This window comes from Anneissia japonica, unplaced genomic scaffold (genome assembly GCF_011630105.1).
Source record: "Anneissia japonica isolate Jap-2015-1 unplaced genomic scaffold, ASM1163010v1 scaffold13941_len12703_cov93, whole genome shotgun sequence".
NCBI lineage: Eukaryota > Metazoa > Echinodermata > Crinoidea > Comatulida > Comatulidae > Anneissia > Anneissia japonica.
In genome coordinates this window covers 1-6,446 of record NW_022755648.1, presented here as the reverse complement: position 1 = coordinate 6,446, position 6,446 = coordinate 1, and positions in this window count along the sequence as shown.

Genomic DNA, 6,446 nt, shown 5'->3' with positions numbered 1-6,446 from the left:
TCGGGGGGGGGGGGTGGTGTGGCTTGACCAGACCGATGGAGGGACTTAAGCCCTGCCCTCCTCACCACTGGCGCCGCCCCTGGTTCGAAGCACGAATTTCTGTAGACCAAAGCCAGTACCGTTACGATTTTCAATCGTGCGCGAAATCTACTCACGAAGTTTAGGGCTTGTAGAGTGCGTTTTGTCGTCGAGCGGAAAGCATTTTTAATCTGAGTGGACTCTCTTCTGTTATTACACTCTTTACCGTCGGGTACATTTTTATTACACAATGGCGCACCTCAAAAGGGCGTTAAACCAGATAAATCTGGAGGTACGGCTGGATGGGAATAAATAGTAACATACAATATAAATCAAGATAGTCGTGAATACTGTTAAATCATCAAAAAATATGATGTATATCAGGTCCTTTTATTTAACACTATATTTACCTCCCTTTTATCATTTGATTCATATATATATATATATTATTTATTTTTAAAAAAAGAACAGTAAACAAAACATTGTCAAGTATTTGGTAAGTTAAAATTTGTATCAAGTGTATGTCAAATGATACAAATAACAGTAGTAATAACAGGGATCCTGATGAACATATTTAATAATGTTTGTATAGATTTTAATATTAGTGGTCAAACTGCTTATCATCAAATTACATCAATTAGGAGAGTGTTCTAAAGAAATATTATATTTAAACACCTCCGCTTTTTTTAATACTTCTTGCATAATACACAATACATTGAGAAAAATGTGGCCGAATGGGAAAATATATGGGTGTATACCACTTGGCTTCATAGATTAGTTGCTAGAGTATTCTAATGGTAATCGGATGGCCTTGGGTTATAATATTAATAATAAATTGGAGAAATTGTATAGCGCCTGTTAAAAAAATATTTTTTGTCACTGGTGCTTAAAGATAAAAGAGTTAGGTTTTAAGGAGGGTCTTGAATGCATTAGTATCAGAAGTTGATCTAAGATAAGGTGGAAGAGAGTTCCATAATTTCGGAGCGGCAAAAGAGAAAGACCGTTCGCCAGTACGAACATGCAGCACTCTTGGGACAGATAACCTGAGAGAATTTGACTGTCTTGTGGAACGTGAAGGTAATTGTTGTGAGATTGATGAAGAAAGATAGTGTGGGGCATAGCCATATATGCATTTATGAGTGAGAAGAATAATTTTTGAAGTTTAGGCGTTTACATATCGGTAGCCAATGAGGGTCTTTAAGGATAGGTGAAGCATGATCACGAAGTTTAGTGAGACAGACAACACGTGCTGCTGAGTTCTGAAGCTTTTGTAAGGGTCTTAATTGAATAGTAGAGGTCCCATACAATAAAGAGTTACAGAAATCAATTTTAGAGGTGATGAAAGCATGGACAAGTACTTCAGCAGCGGAGCGTGAAATGTATGGACGAATAGATCGAATTCGTCTAAGGTGAAAATATCCAGATTTACAGATAGATAAAATGTGGTTTTGAAAGGTAAACTGATTGTCAAACAGTACACCCAAATTTCGTGCTGTAGTTGACGACGGTATATTGACACCTTCTACGGATATCTGAATTGGGGGAAAAGAGTGAATGCTTCTAGATTTTGGAAATATAGTAAGTAGTTCAGTTTTGTGAGGGTTGAGCTTGAGTTTCATTGTAGTCGTCCATTGTATAATGGAAAAAATACAAGACTCTATTAAATAAAGAGTCGAGGCTATGTCAGTAGTGTTATTAAGATCAACATGTTTCCAAAGCTGTATGTCATCAGCAACAGGCCCGTAGCCAGGTCATTTCAAGGGGGGGGGGATGTTCTCTGGGCGTGGGGTCTGCCTAAGGTCCACGGTGGGGTCTGGGGCGAGGCCTCCGAAGCCAGAGCAGTTTTTGTGTTTAATGGGTCTATAAATGATGTTTTAAAGCAGTTTTGTTTTGAAAAAGATCTATGTAATAAAAAGTTGGTAATATAATAATATATTAGAAAATGTTTTCTGAGAATTGGCATGTTTAAATAACAGCGAAAGATATAAAAAAAAACCCTCATCGCATAATCAATATCAATATACTAACACATTTATTATTATTATAAAAAAAAAAGCTTCTTGACTCTCGTTTTGTACACTGAAAATAATAGTACTATTTTACTACATGGCTAAAAAAAGCACAAATATTGTCATTACTGCGGACAGGGCCATCGTTAAATTAAGTCAGAGCCCAAAATATAGCATCATATTCAATACGTTATCTGACATCATGAGAACCTAAACTTCAATAAAATTATTTGTTATTTACTAGGCCTAATTCGAAATTATTATTTTAGGATTTTAAACATAATAGGCTACATACCGTACTGATTAAAAATAGCTGAGATTTGATGCACATTTTAGAATTAATAATCGTTTTTATTATATCTTCCTGAATATTTATTGTCTGCCAAATGAAATATGAATTATATGCATCTTTACAAATACAATTTCTAAAGATGTTCGATAAATTCTACCTTACATGAAAACAAAACACGAAATTTAGCGTGTCTATTTTCATTCTAATCAATGGCGTTTGTAAACGTGCACTGACGTCATTGTCGAATTCCAGGACTTTCGACGGTAAAGGTGGCCTGCCTGCCCCGGTCCCAGGCCAACCAATAATAATTAATGTAGGATTCGAACTTTTAAACAGTCGAAACGTCTGGTTGTAAAATATTTATTGTGTGCGATACACCGGTATGGTAATTAGTTCGGGGTTGGGCGCGGCAGGTTTGAATGCTAAAATCCATCAGTCGACAATAGTACGTTGATGCGGTTAGTCGTGTCTGATGCTATAGGATGATTAACCGAATTAAGGTAGGTGTATAGTTTGTTCTGTGAATTTGATCATGTAATGAATTTGTATTAATATAGTAGTTAACAATAAATAAATAATCCAAAAATAAATATATAACAGTTGATGTTAATTACATTTCTTATAGTTGATGAAGCTGTGATAATGTAGACCATTGCATTGTTCATGGTTGTAGCATTGCTTTATTAGTGGTAATTTCCTGTGTTAGTTAATGACTACTATATTGAATATTTTATGTTTATTGGAAAAAATAGTTTAGAACTCATAATTAGTTGGTATTTCGTTGTTTAATTTTGTAGCATAATAAAGTAGAATTTCCTATATTTGTGAGGACTGGGATTGGAAGATTTCAGTACTGCCGTATCGTTTGAATCGTTATGTCTATTGTTGATCTGTAAGTCAAGATGGCCGATTATTTATTGAATTTCGGTATTTTTGTTTATGTAAGATTGATAATTGTGATTCTTATGATTGCATTCATTTTCCATTTGTTGGAAAATTTTGATGTTTCCTTGCTTCAATAAACGAAGTCGAACCGTTCTGCAGTCGTTTGTGTCTTTGTTTGAGTGTGATGACTGGCAGCACGCGACATTAACAAAATGTTTTTTTTTTTTTAAATATAGGCCTATGGCGCATTTTGTACATGCACTTCAACTTTTACAACAAAACCTAGGCCTAGTACTTGTAGTACGTCCTATTGTACTTAGGCCTACACTAATTTGTTGTCATCGGGCTATAATTCTGTCTCTAAATGAAGGAGCAGAACCTAGCTAGTCAGCATCTATAGGCTAGGCTAATTGATTTTGAAATCAATAACCCTTCATCTTTGCAGCAGCGGACGAAAAAAAGTCAGGCCTATTCTAGGACGTTTCATGATTCTTTATCACTAAAAAAAAAATTAACAAACACTCGTTTTGACGCACTCCGTTCTGTAGTGTGTGTCTGCTGTTGAAAACAAACTTCCTAGCCTAATTTTGTGACTGGCTATGATGACTGAGATGGACTATGTTGATTAATTAATAATATTTTGTTTGGGGATGGAAAAAAGGAGAGTCAATTTCCCCAAAATGCTCCAATAGCACATAGTTTATTGTGCGCTATGGACATAATGGCTATGGTATTTACTAACCACACAATCCACAATCAGTGGATCTTTATCTGCTTTTGGTGGATTAAGTCGCAAAACTTTAGCTTCGTTTGGTGGCATCATTTACTCTAGGTAGACGGCGACCGGTTTCGTTAACGGTTGGTACATTTCTTACAAACTTTCAGCCAAAGGCCAGTGAAAGTTAAAACGGCAGCCGGGTTTTTTATCGGTGTTTGCCATTCTTATGTGTGCCATCGTAAAGTCATGGTTTGCTGGAGCTGAGATATTCTATGAATGTAGGCTTGTATCGCAGGCTACAATTTAAAAACGGGTGACCAAAAAATGAATTAGGTGCTAAATTTTGATTTAATGCTAGGTTAGTTAAAAACAGACATCCCTTCCGAGTGGGACTCATTCAAAAATTCGAGGGGGTTCGTTAGAAAACAGGGGGATTCCCTAGTAAAGGGGGTTCGCCCGAACCATACCCCCCCCCCTGGCTACCGGCCTGAGCCAAGAAGTGAAAATTTAAACCATATCTAGTGATTATTTTAGAAATACCAGAAGTGTAGCAGATAAACAAAAGGGGTCCAAGTACATTCCTTGCGAAACGCCATACTTCAAAGGGAATGTGTTGGAAAATTCCGACCCAACATTAACACGAAAAGACCTGGAATCAAGGTAAGAGTACAGCAAATGGAGAGCTTTGTCAGAAATGCCAAAATATTCTTTGAGCGTGTTCAACAATAATGCGTGATCAATTGTATCAAACGCTGATGACAAATCGAACAAAACCAAGATAACACTTTTTGGACTAATCAAGAGAGTGCAAAACACTATTGGCAATACATCAGAGAGGACAGGGTCAACGATGGCAGTTTTTAAGCACGTCTGGAAGTCACCAGTTTCAAAAATTGCATTGATAATTTGAAAAAAATATTTGGATAATGAATTAATTGATGTTATAAGCAACACCTTAGGCAGAGGATCCAGACAACAAGTTTTGATATAAAGTCTTCGAATAATGTTGAGAATTTCAGGAACAGATGTGGGGTGAAAGAAACTGAAGTTACCAGAAGCATTGTAATCAACAGAATCAGAAGAAACATAAAGATAACCAGTATCGTTAATGTCATCATTATTTAAGGCAAGTGAATCCAGATCAAGACGGATGGAATTGATCTTGCTAACAAAGAATTTTTCAAATGTATTAGCAGCATCCTGGTGGGATAATGTATCTGGCAATGCTTGACTATTATGACTACCAGTAGAAGAGCTCTTTTTGTTAAGACTAAGAAGATGAAATCAATTTAGAGTAATATGCCTTTTTGGCTTCAATGATGAGCTTATTGACTATTTCTTAACTTCTCAGCAAAAATTACGTAATTTACAGTTGATTGTGACTTTCTGTAAGTACGCTCAGCCTTGCGACGTGCACGACGTGCAGCAAGAATGTCAGAGTTCATCTAAGATTGAGTGCATCTAGCTCTCTGTGGAACTTTAAACAATGGAGCATGATTATTGAGTGTGCACTTTAAAACATTGTTAATTGTCACACAGGCATAATTGGTATTATCAATTTCCAGTTCATCAGGAAGTGCAGAGCTGAGATCAGATAAAAAATCATCAGTATTGATGGAATAAATGCGTCGAGCCTAGCGTAAAAGTTGGTGAATATGAGTAAACTGTCTTAATGATGTGACAGAGCAAGACAATAGGTAATGGTCAGAGAGTGTGGTGTCAACAATCGACGTCACATCAATCTGATAAGCCGTGGTATCTGAAGCTATAAAATCTAGGGTGTGTCCATTTATATGTGTAGCGCTATTGACAACATTTTGCAGACCAAATGAGTTCAAGATATTGATAAAACGGTTAGTGTTATTGTTGCTGACATCCTAAAGCTGAAGATTTACATCACCAGCTATAATGATGTTAGGTAAACACGATGGTGAGATGTCGGAAAGATGAGACTCGAATTCGTCAAGAAATATTGAGATTGACTTGTCATGTTGGTCTGTATATCACAAGAACATAAAACGGTTGACCATGATAGGTAGCAACACGACAGGAAAATATAGACACAAAACGTTTTTTTCAAAATCAGTATTATCATAAAAAGCCATGAAAGCCACATCTGTTTGCAATTTAATGTATTGCTCTTGCATACAGTAAGTCATCATCTACAAAGTTTTTTGGGTCAAGGGTAAATATATACTATATTTAACCTTATAATTGACAATTGGCTAATCATTCTATGGGCCTATATGATTGGGGAGTATACATTCTGGGTAGCAAATGCATGTTTTCAACATCAACAGAAACATTCCGTGGCGGATCCAGGAATTTGAAATAGAGGGGACTCGGGGAGGGACATTGACAGATGGAGGGTCTGTACCACCTCACAACCCCACCATGGTTTGGGCTAAGGTAAGACAATTTACGATTATGGCACCTCAAGATGGCCGGAAATTGCACTCTCTTAAAATTTGAAAATAATTTACTTTTATTCTCCATTTTTGTCCTATTTTGAAAACATATATGG